The sequence below is a fragment of the Dendrobates tinctorius genome, unplaced genomic scaffold (genome assembly GCF_039654945.1).
Source record: "Dendrobates tinctorius isolate UK_male_01 unplaced genomic scaffold, ASM3965494v1 ptg000022l, whole genome shotgun sequence".
NCBI lineage: Eukaryota > Metazoa > Chordata > Amphibia > Anura > Dendrobatidae > Dendrobates > Dendrobates tinctorius.
Genome location: NW_027361690.1, coordinates 65,994,494 through 66,006,807, shown reverse-complemented (window position 1 = coordinate 66,006,807; position 12,314 = coordinate 65,994,494). Strand labels below are relative to the sequence as shown.

General features: G+C 41.2%; 1 protein-coding gene across 4 annotated transcripts in view; it reads right to left on the bottom strand.

Moving 5' to 3' along the window:
* ST8SIA2 (ST8 alpha-N-acetyl-neuraminide alpha-2,8-sialyltransferase 2) overlaps positions 1–12,314 on the bottom strand; it is a 665,484-nt gene that overhangs the window by 453,579 nt on the left and 199,591 nt on the right. Inside the window, exon 1 of one of the 4 annotated variants that reach the window (XM_073568747.1) lies at positions 7,899–8,197. The exons of the other annotated variants lie outside the window; for them this stretch is intronic. The gene's annotated coding sequence lies outside the window, so the exon portion shown is untranslated. Of the gene's footprint in view, positions 1–7,898; positions 8,198–12,314 lie in introns of those variants that run through there. 4 annotated transcript variants of the gene reach the window in all.

Genomic DNA, 12,314 nt, shown 5'->3' with positions numbered 1-12,314 from the left:
CAACACAATATAAAATTTAATTATTTTAATCATTCCTTATAATTAAGATTATACACGCCCCTTACAGTTTTATGGCTCTTCTTTGCACTTTTTCTAACTATACTTTCTATGAACCCTCCATTTTGCTGATGACCTGAGGTTAGCATCCTCAATAATCAGAACCTCCCACTCCCATCTCCAAGACTATACACATGCTGCACCAATTCTTTGGAATGCACTTCCCAGGTCAATACGATTAGTCCCCAATCCCTACAATTTTAAGCGTGCCCTGAAAACGCATTTATTCAGACTGGCCTACCGCCTCAACACATTAACCTAACTATCCCTGTGTGGCACAGCAAAAAGTTTTACCATAACCAGGTTCCCAGGATCATGTTCCCACATGCATTATGCATCTATTAGCCCTCTGTGTCTGTACTGTTACACGCTTAACATTATGGCTGGTCCATACAATCAGGGCTATTGTTACCATCCACCTTTCATGTCTACCTTTTTCCTCATAGATTGTAAGCTTGTGAGCAGGGCCCTCATTCCTCTTGGTATCTGTTATGATCTATGTGATAATTGTTATGCTGTAATGTCTATCGTCTGTACAAGTCCCGTCTGAAATGTAAAGTGCTGCGGAATATGTCGGTGCTATAGAAATAAAATTTATTATTATTATTATTATTTTTATTATGAACTGTTGGCCAGAACAGAAGAGTATATTACAGATGAGGTTGAAATAATGCTTGGTAAAGTGGTATTATGTCCCTATCCTGCGAATGAATGCTTCTTTTAATACATGACAAAATCCTGCTGGCCTCAAATGCAAATAGATTCTTCTCTACAAAAAACTATCCTAGTTTGACTTCTTCTAAAACATATGGTGCCTCAAGGCTGTTAGTGCCAAGATTCATAGTTTTACATTGATCCACCTTTAATTTTATCTACCACGTTGTTTTTGTGCGAGTCAGTTGTAACTTATGGTCGCCTTATTTCGTCTTATTTTGCTTTAATTATTGTATTGTTAACGTTGTTACTTATGACTTGTGTTTTGAAACTATTAAACTGTAAAGCGCTGCGGAATATGTTGGCGCTATATAAATAAAGATGTATTATTAATATTATAATTATTACTTATGAACAGCTTTCATAGACTGCACTATACTACATGGTTTGGTTTTATATGCAAAAATAGAAACCACACTATTCATCCTATTCATCCAATTTTCTGTATCATTAATAAGTAAATTAGTAGTAGCGGGCTGAACCTTGAAGTGCACCACTTATAACAGGAGACCATCAAGAACATCTCTCTGGGTGTGGTCTTAGAGCTAGTTTTTTTTATCCAACTATAAACCTAATTTACCCATACGCTCAATGGGTGAAATTTACAGTGGAGGAGATACACAGCACTCTACCTTATTTACAGTTAGGTCCATATATATTTGGACAGAGACAACATTTTTCTAATTTTGGTTCTAGACATTACCACAATGAAATTTAAACAAAACTATTCGTATGCAGTTGAAGTTCAGACTTTCAGCTTTCATTTGAGGGTATCCACATTAAAATTGGATGAAGGGTTAAGGAGTTTCAGCTCCTTAACATGTGCCACCCTGTTTTTAAAGGGACCAAAAGTAATTGGACAATTGACTCCAAGGCTATTTCATGGACAGGTGTGGGCAATCCCTTCATTATGTCATTATGCAATCATCCACCACTTTTATTCTCCCGTTTGTATTTTGGACTTTATTAGTACATTTTGGGCTCTATTTGCATTGCACATTTTTGCATGTTCTTTGTCATAACCAATCTAAATAGCAATTGTTATTCCAATCCATTCCTGTGGTGTGCTTGAGAGCCAGCATATGACAGCTTTTTGTGAAACCCAGTTAACAATGTCCAAGAATTACTTCCAGACCCAATGCATTTTATAGTCAATGTAATAGATTGACACAAGATGGAGTTTTATTTCTTATTCTATTATTTTAGATCTGCTTTAGGTTTTGGTCTACACTAAGCGTTCAAAATAAAGCAGGCTGTTTTGTGGATAGAGATGTGATGGTCTTGCTGGAAAGGGAAAGGAAATGCGATTACAGAGATGGATAACATAATTTTGAAATTCTGATTTTATCTTCCTCAATATGTCCAAAGATATAATGATGGGCAGTTATGAAACAGGCAAGAAGTGCAGTGACATACATCATGAATGATTGCTGTATGAAGAACAAATTCTTTAGCCATTTTTCATAAATTGTTTTTGAAGAGCAGCAATCCTAATGTCAAACCATTTTTATTGTCATCTATACCGTCATGCATTTCACATTCAGTATGAATAAAACAAAGGAATAAGGAATGAATAGGAAAAGTCAGATAGTGACATCTCCTGTCCTATAACCATACTGTTGTGTTAATGCTTTCAGACAACAACAAAACTTCATTTTCAAATCCAATACTCGGCTATTGGTAGCGTCATACATGTTCTGCTCAAACAGATTCCTCAAAGCTCACAATTTTTTTTTTTATAAATTACGTTTGCCAGAGCCTTCGGATCCTGCTGTGAGTAAATCTCAACATTCTCCCAGATGTCTCAAGCACTCTTAAGGGGGATTCATCAGAGAAAATAATAGTTAAAATGGCATGAATAATAGTTAAAATGGCATGAATAAAGAAAGGTATCCAAACATTCTGTTACAGCAACTCCTCCCAACGATCCAGGAACAATTTGGTGATGGACAATGCTATTTCCAGCATGATTTATCACCATGACACAAGGCCAAAGTGATAACTATGTGGATCAGTGAACAAAATATTGGAATTTTGTGTCCATGGCCAGGAAACTCCCAAGTTCTCAATCACAATGAGAACCTGCTGTCATTCCTCAAAAAGTGGGTGGACAAACAAAAACCCAGAACTTTTACTAATATTTAAATACTGATTAGGCAAGAATGGGCTGACATAAGATAGTGTTTGGTCCAGAACTTGATGTCCAGCGTGCTAGGGAAAAATGTCAAAATGTCTTGAAAACAAAGGGGTAACACTGAAAAATACGAGTCTTTGCCACAGCCTGACTCTGTCAGGTTTCTGCCAACTCATGGAGGGAGAGACCCGTCACTCAATGGGAGTTGGCAGAGAGAAGCTGATTGGAACCGGTCTTTTTGACGAAACACCCGTGTGCCATGGTCCTCGGTGGCTTTTAGAATATGATTTTCTATGTAACACTGCAGTGTTTCAGAATCAAACATACATGGTTGAAACTATGCAGCCAGTGTCTAATGCATGCTGCCCACTCTTCAGACTGTATGTATCCGCTGTCGGTTTTTTTATGCAAATTTTTGGTAGTATTTGCTTTTAGTGAAGCTAATGTTCAGATTGTTCCCAAGTGATCTACCCATCTCATTTTACACTCATGTAAGCTAAAAGGTATTCCAGTGGTGACTGAGTGGGCATTTCCTACCACTGCCTGTATTGAGACCAGGGGGTAGAAACATAGAGGGAGCAAATCAGCTAGGGTAAGAATCACTTTTTTTATTTTATTTTACACCACTCAGAGACCCCGGTAATTTTTGTTTCACGCTGAAAGTCTCTTTAACCATGATTGATAGACACTTTCAGAACGACTGGGCCAGAACGACTTTACATCATTGATGGTACAATGAAGTCATATTTTTTTTAAACAAATGCTAAGGGAAAATGTCTGAGTTGAATCTCAAGACATCATGGGCAATGTAGCAAGACAACAACGAAAAGCACACAAGCTGTTTTACTAAATGGTTAAAGAAAAATAAAGTGAAAGTTTTGGAAATTGGTAAAAATTTCTCCAAGTCAATGTGCAGTTCTAATCAACAATTACAGAAAATGGCTAGAGGCAGTTAGTGCTAAACAAGAGGCTCAGATACTGAAAGCAAAGATTCATATACTGTATCTAACAGACATGACATGTTGAATCATTTTGCTCAATATGAAACTGTCAAAGTGAAATATTTTTTACTCATTTATTTAATTTGGTTCTCTTTTTCTACTTTTAGGTCTTGTGTTAAAATCTGATGTAGCTTGAGGTCAAATTTATTTTGAAATATAGAAAATTCGTAAGGGTTAACAAACTTTCAAACATCACTATATATAAGGTTTACAATTTTCTCATCACAACGAATCAGTTAAGTAAATTTTGACAGTAAATTATATTCATAAGTTTCTCTCTTTTGAACACCAGAGAATTATTGATCACCCTGTTACGACTTAGAAGCTAGCCTACAGGACTACCATGTAACTCCATAATTTAATGCAGTACTTCTTCACAGTTCACCTGAACTCACCATATGAAGCCAGCTTCTTAGTACAACTTACAGCTTTGGTGCTTTTTCATCTATGACCCTTTCCAGACTCTAGCACCTTGTATAAATCCATCCATCACATAATATGTTCAAGTATTTTCTTTCAGAAAAGTATGTGATAATTTGTGTCTATCATGTCAAGCATGACAAAATATTTTAAGAATAAAGAGCTGTTATCTATGGAGTATTCTAGTCCTTGTGTGGGTGGTTTATAGTCTGAATTAAATTAAATACTGTACATTTTTTTAGCATTTTCCTAATGATAGGAAGTAGCCATAGCATAAGCTTAATGCTTTCTTTGTCAATAGACCAGGTGTCAGGATCCTGTCAGCGTTGGCAAACTGCCACAGCTGAGCAGGGTGACTTACCCAAAACTACGGGAGGGCCCGGGGTCTGATACTGCAGTGAAAGTTCAAGCAGACAGGACCTGCGACACTGAAAGTAGTAAGGAGTACAAGGACCTACGATCATGTGACTGCAGGGGGCTGGGCTTAGCGTCCTACTGCTGCAGATGATGTAATATACTTACTACAGGGATACTGTAGTAGAGGAGAGGGAAGCGCAGGTCAGACAAGCAGAGGTCATACACGGAGAGGGCGGCGCGGTAACAGAGGGACGAAGAGAGAATAGTCAAGTCACAGGCCAAGAGTCATACACAGAGAGGGTAGCGCAGTACAAGAGGGACAGGCAGAACTAGTAACAGGGACGGAACCGGATCAAAACCAAACAAGCAACACGTTATCAGGCACAAGGCACACGTACGCAAGGGGTCAACTAACTCAGCTGAGGGCAGGAGTATAACTGACACAGGACCTAGGTCAAGTGGCCACTAAATAGCCGCCCTCTGCCAGAGAGAGGTAGAAACAATTAACCCCTGTCTGACCAGGACGGGCCAAAGACAAAACCCCGTCCTGGATCATGACAGTACCCCCCTCTCAACAGGGGGCCACTGGACCCCTGGGTCTCTCAGGATACTTGGCATGAAAGGCCCGGACCAACCGATCCGCATGAACCGATCAGGCAGGAACCCACGACCGGTCCTCAGGACCATAGCCTTTCCAATGCACAAGATATTGAAGAGCACGACGGACCAACCTAGAGTCAACAATATGTTCCACCTCGTACTCAGACTGCCCGTCTACCAAAACCGGTGGCGGGGAAGACAATGATCCCTCCCCACAGGACCCCACAGGTTTCAAAAGGGCCCTATGAAAAACATTGGGGATCCGTAGAGACGGCGGGAGATGCAACCGAAAAGCCACTGGGTTGACCGCTTCGGTAATTTCATAGGGACCAATAAATTTAGGTCCAAGCTTCGTAGAGGGGACCTTGAGCCTTATATTCTTGGTAGACAACCATACCTTATCCCCAACCTGGAACACTGGCCCCACGGACCGTTTTTTGTCTGCAAAAAACTTATATTTAGTCTGAGCCTTTGTAATTTTACTTAGGACCTCCCGCCATACCTCCCCCAACCGCTGGATAGTCTCATCTGCCCCAGGACACCCAGAGTCCAAATGGGAGAACTCTCCAAAATGTGGATGATACCCATAGTTGCAGAAAAAGGGAGATGTACCTGTAGACTGGTTAATGCGGTTGTTAAACGCAAACTCGGCCAAAGGTAACGCAGAACACCAATCATCCTGTCGGGCTGAGGTCAGGCAACGCAGAATTTGCTCCAGAGACTGATTGGTCCGCTCAGTCTGCCCATTAGTCTCTGGATGATAAGCGGATGAAAAAGACAGACCAATACCCAACCTCTTGCAAAATGCCCTCCAAAATCTGAAAACAAATTGTACCCCCCATCAGACACCACATTCAGGGGTACCCCATGCAACCGCACCACATGCTCAACAAAAAATCTTGACAACATTTCCACATTAGGTAGAGTCGCCAAGGGTACAAAATGTGCCTGCTTACTAAACCTGTCCACCACTACCCAAATGACGGTATTACCCTTGGAAGGGGGAAGATTGGTGATGAAATCCATGGACAAATGGGTCCATGGTCTATCAGGAATTGGCAGTGAAAGTTAAAGCAGACAGGACCTGCGACACTGAAAGTAGTAAGGAGTACAAGGACCTATGATCATGTGACTGCAGGGGGCGGGGCTTAGCGTCCTACTGCTGCAGATGATGTAATATACTTACTGCAGGGATACTGTAGTAGAGGAGAGGGAAACGCAGGTCAGACAAGCAGAGGTCATGCACAGAGAGGGCGGCGAGGTAACAGAGGGACGAGCAGAGAATAGTCAAGTCACAGGCCAAGAGTCACACACAAAGAGGGTAGCCCAGTACAAGAGGGACAGGCAGAACTAGTAACAGGGACGGAACCAGATCAAAACCAAAGCAGCAAGTTATCAGGCACAAGGCACACGTACGCAAGGGGTCAACTAACTCAGCTGAGGGCAGGAGTATAACTGACACCGGACCTAGGTCGAGTGACCACTAAATAGCTGCCCTATGCCAGAGAGAGGCAGAAACAATTAACCCCTGTCTGACCAGGACGGGCCAAAGACAAAACTCTGTCCTGGATCATGACACCAGGCATATCAGGCCCATTGAGGTTCAACCAGTTATCCTTTATTGAATCATAGAATAATCGAATGGTAGAGGTGAAAGGGATCTCCTGGGTCTTCTGGTCCAACCTCCTGCTCAAAGCAGGATTAATTATATCATCCCAGGCATGTCTGTCCAGCCTCTGTTTGAAGACTACCATTGAAGGAGAAATCACCACCTCTCGTGGCAGCCTATTCCACTCACTGATTACCCTCACTGTCAAAAAGTTATTTCTAATATCTAATCTGTCTCCTCCCATTCAGTTTCATCCCATTGCTTCTAGTCTTTCCTAGTGCAAATGAGAATAAAGATGATCCTTCTACAATGTGACAGTCCTTGAGATGTTTGTAGACAGCTATTAAGTCTCCTCTCAGTCCTCTTTTTCAAGATAAATATTCACAAATCCTGTAATCCTCATAGGACATGGTTTGCAGACCGGTCATCATTCTGGTCGCTCTTCTCTGAATTTGCTCAAGTTTGTTGATTTATTTTATAAAATATGGTGCCCAAAACTGGACACAGTATTGCAGATGAGGTCTGACTAAAGAGGGGTAGAGGGGGATAATTACGTCACGTGATCTAGACTGTATGTTTCTGTTAATATATCCCTGAATTGTATTTACCCTTTTTGCTGCTAGAGAGCCCTGAGGTACTCCACTTGAGATATTCTTTAACTGGATGTGCAGCCATTTACGACCACTCTTTGGGTCCGATAAGCCAGTAATGAATCCACCTAACAGTTGCCTTGTCCATTCCATATTTAGTCATTTTTTCAATAAGAATGGTGTGAGATACTTTGTCAAATGCTTTGCTGAAGTCAAGATATAATATATCCACAGCATTTCCCTGATCCACCCAGTCAGTGCTTCTGTCATATAAGGAAATTACGTTAGTCTGACATGACTTATTAGATGCAAACCCATGCTGACTGGTTAATCACTTCATTCTTATCCAAGTACGTACATACATGTTGTTTAATAATTTGTTCAAAGAACTTTCCTGGAATTGAAGTCAGACTCACCGGCCTATAGTTCCTTAGGTCCACCTTCTTCCCCTTTCTGAAGATAGGAACAACAATTGCTCTTCTCCAGCCTTCTGGGACTTCTCCCGATCTCCAAGAATTTTCAAAGATGATAGCGATAGGTTCAAAAATTTCTCCTTCAGTATTCTGGGGTGCAATTCATCTGGACCTAGAGACTTGAATTCATTCATGTTAGCTAAGTATTCCCTTACTTTCTTTCTGTTTATAGATAGCCTGGATTATTAATAGGACAGTGAAGATCAGTTGATGTTACATTTTCTTTCTGAGAGAAAAGAGATGAAAAATAGGAATTTAAAAGTTCGGCCTTCTCAACATCCTTTCTTACCATTTCATAATTTTCATCTTGCAAAAATCCTATAGCATCTTAGACTTTTCTTTTACTTTTGACATAACTCCAAAATCCTTTTTTATTGCTTTTGATGTTTCTTGCAAGCCTTAATTCATTGTCAGCTTTAGATAATCTTATGCGTCCCCTGCAGGTTCTGCAGACAGCATTAAATTCTTCTTTAGATATGCTTCACTCTTTCCATTTGATAAAGATTTCTTTCTTCCTTTTTAGCATGTGTTTAACCCCTTCATGACAAGCCTATTTTGACCTTAATGACCAGGCCATTTTTTGCAATTCCGACCAGTGTCCCTTTATGAGGTAATAACTCAGGAACGCTTTAATGCATCCTAGCGATTCCGAGATTATTATTTCGTGACATATTGGGCTTCATGTTAGTGGTAAATTTAGGTCGATAATTTTTGCATTTATTTGTGAAAAAAATACCAATTTGGTGAAAATTTTGAAAATTTAGCAATTTTCAAATTTTGAATTTTTATTCTGCTAAACCAGAGAGTTATGTGACACAAAATAGTTAATAAATAACATTTCCCACATGTCCACTTTACATCAGCACAATTTTGGAAACAACATTTTTTTTATTAGGAAGTTATAAGGGTGAAAAGTTGACCAGCGATTTCTCCTTTTTACAACAAAATTTTCAAAACCATTTTTTTAGCGACCACCTGACATTTGAAGTCACTTTCAGGGGTCTATATGGCAGATTATACCCAAAAGTGACACCATTCTAAAAACTGCACCCCTCAAGCTACTCAAAACTACATTCAAGAAGATTATTAACTCTTCAGGTGCTTCACAGGAACTAAAGCAATGTGGAAGGAAAAATTGGACATTTTAATTTTTCCAACATAAATTTTCATTTAGCATCAATTTTTTCCTTTTCACATGGGTAACAGGATAAAATGGATCCTAAAATTTGTTGGGCAATTTCTCCTGAGTACACCGATACCTCATATGTGGTCATAAACCACTGTTTGGGCGCACAACAGGGCTCAGAAGGGAAGGAGCGCCATTTGACTTTTTGAATGGAAAATATGCTGGAATATTTAGCGGTTGTCATGTCGCGTTTGGAGGGCCCCTGTGCGCCTAAACATTGGATCTCCTCGACAAGTGACCCCATTTTAGAAACTAGACCCTCCAGGCAACTTACTTAGATGCATAATGAGCACTTTGAAGCCCCAGGTGCTTCACAAATTGATCCATAAAAAAGTACTTTTTTTTCACAAAAATTTTGGTTTGCGGGCGTCATGTTACGTTTGCAGAGCCCCTGATGTACCTAATCAGTGGAAATCCCCCACAAGCGACCCCATTTTGGAAACTAGACCACCCAAGGAACTAATCTAGATGTGTGGTGAGCACTTTGAACCCCCAAGGGCTTCACAGAAGTTTATAATGCAGAGCTGTGAAAATAAAAAAATATTTTTTCTTCCTCAAAAAATGATTTTTAGCCCTCTATTTTTGATTTTCACAAGGGTAACAGGATAAATTAGACTCCAAAAGTTGTTGTCCAGTTTGTCCTGAGTACGCTGGTACCCCATATGTGGGTGGGACCACTGTTTGGGCACACGTCGGGGATCGAAAGGGAAGTAGTGACGTTTTGAAATGCCGACTTGATGGAATGGTCTGCGGGCATCATGTTACGTTTGCAGAGCCCCTGATGTACCTAAACAGTGGAAACCCCCCACAAGTGAACCCATTTTGGAAACGAGACCACACAAGGAACTAATCTAGATGTGTGGTGAGCACTTTGAACCCCAAGTGCTTCACAGAAGTTTATAACGCAGAGCCGTGAAAATAAAAAATAATTTTTTTCCACAAAAATAATTTTTTTAGCCCCCAATTTTTTATTTTCCCAAGGGTAACAGAAGAAATTAGACTGCCAAAGATGTTGTGCAATTTTTTCTGAGTACGCTGATACCCCATATGTGGGGGTAAACCACTGTTTGGGCACATGTCGGGGCTTGGAATGGAGGGAGCACTGTTTGACTTTTTGAACACAAAATTGGCTGGAATAAATGGTGGTGCCATGTCGCGTTTGGAGACCCTGTGATGTGCCTAAACAGTGGAAACCCCTCAATTCTATCTCCAACCCTAACCCCAACACACCCCTAACCCTAATCCCAACCCTAATCATAACCCTAACCACAACCCTTACCCCAACACACCCTTAACCCTAATCCCAACCCTAACCCTAACCACAAGCCTAACCCTAATCCCAACCCCAACCCACCCCTAACCCTAATCTTATCCCTAATTCCAACCCTAACCCTAATTCCAACCCTAACCCTAATCTCAACCCTAATTCCAACCCTAACCCTAATCCCAACCATAACCCTAATTCCCACCCTAACCCTAATCCCAACTCTAATTCTAACACTAACCCTAATCCCAACCATAGCCCTAATTCCAACCCTAACCCTAATTCCAACTCTAACCCTATTTCTAACATTAATTCCAACCCTAACCCTAACCCTATTTCTAACCCTAATTCCAACTCTAACCCTAATTCTAACCCTAGCCCTAACCCTAGCCCTAACCCTAATGGAAAAATAAAAATAAAAATATTTTCTCTATTTTATTATTTTTCCCTACAGGGGACGGTGATTTCCTTTTTTTTATTTTGATCACTGTGAGAGTTTATCTCAGTGATCAAAGCAAATGAATGAATCTGCAGCATTGCAGATTCGAGCGGGCACACTGCACATGCGCCCGCCATTTCCCAAGATGCCGGCACACATGGACAGAGATCGCGGGACACCGGGACGGCCAGAAGGATGTCGGAGGCACCGTGGAGGGTGAGGGGGGATCGGAAGGCGGGGGAGTGGAGGGAAGGGGAGGGGGGGCAGATTATGACGGCGGCTGCCGATCGGTGCCGTCAGTCGGTGGCGGCAGCTGATCGGCGCCTCCAGTCGGTGGGGGGGCTGATCGGTGTCACCAGGCATGGCAGATGCTATTGCAGCATTGGCCATGGCTGGATTGTAATATTTCACCAAATTTCATTGGTGAAATATTACAATCGCTGTAATTGGCTGTTTCACTTTTGACAGCCAATCAGAGCGATCATTGGCACGTAGGGGCTAAGCCACGCCCCCTGGGGTTAACTTTGAAGGGTCCTCTGTGTGCGGGTCAGGTGACCTTTCAGTGAACCCGGTCACTCAACCCGCAGGGGGGCTTTAGAGTCATGACGCCACATAGGCGACATGGTCATAATGGCACAGGCTTTCATGACGCCTATGTGGCGTCATTGGTTGGGAAGGGGTTAAGTTCTGTTTTCATCCCTCCTGGTTTCCTTAAATGCTTCCTATTCTTCCCTCTTTTCGGAATTGTTAACAATTGTGCTTTGAGAATCTCATTTTTCAAAATTTCCCTTGCTTCCTGGACATTTTTGTCCTTAAGGATATCCAGATATTGGATTCCTCCGATTCTCTTTCTGAGTCCCTTATTACATTTATGAGTTTGTAAGGAGGTAGCGGGGAACCTCACGTACCTTCTCTCTTATAATTCATATAATTATATAGTTCATATAATTGTAAGGGGGTGAAATGGTATAACCGCGTTGCTCTGCTCCCATAATGGTTGTTGGTGTATAACTGTTTACATGTGTTGGTTACTGTAATGTCGTTGTTAATACTCGGTGGTATTGCTACATGCAAAGTATGTATTATCCCGTATAGTTAATGGTACTGCCACACTCTTTTCTGTGATAACATTCTCTGTATAATGTTATATATGCGTGTTGTTCCTTTAATGTAAAACTGTATCTACAGTATGTCTAGGGGATAGGGACAATTCTTCGTACATCTTTTGGACACTAGAGGGGGGTACTGTACAGTTCATAATTCTGAGGAAGTTTAGTTTCCTGGTTGGCCACTAGATGTTGGCCATTTCAGTTCATACAGTTATTAGATTAATATACAGGACTTGTTTAGCTTAGGAGGGGCTTTCTGTAAGTTAAGCTGCAGGATTTCCTGTATTGAGTCAGTTGGGCTAGGGAGCTGAAGGAACTCAGTTGGGGCCAAAGAACCCCTCACCGTCCAGGAGGCTAATGC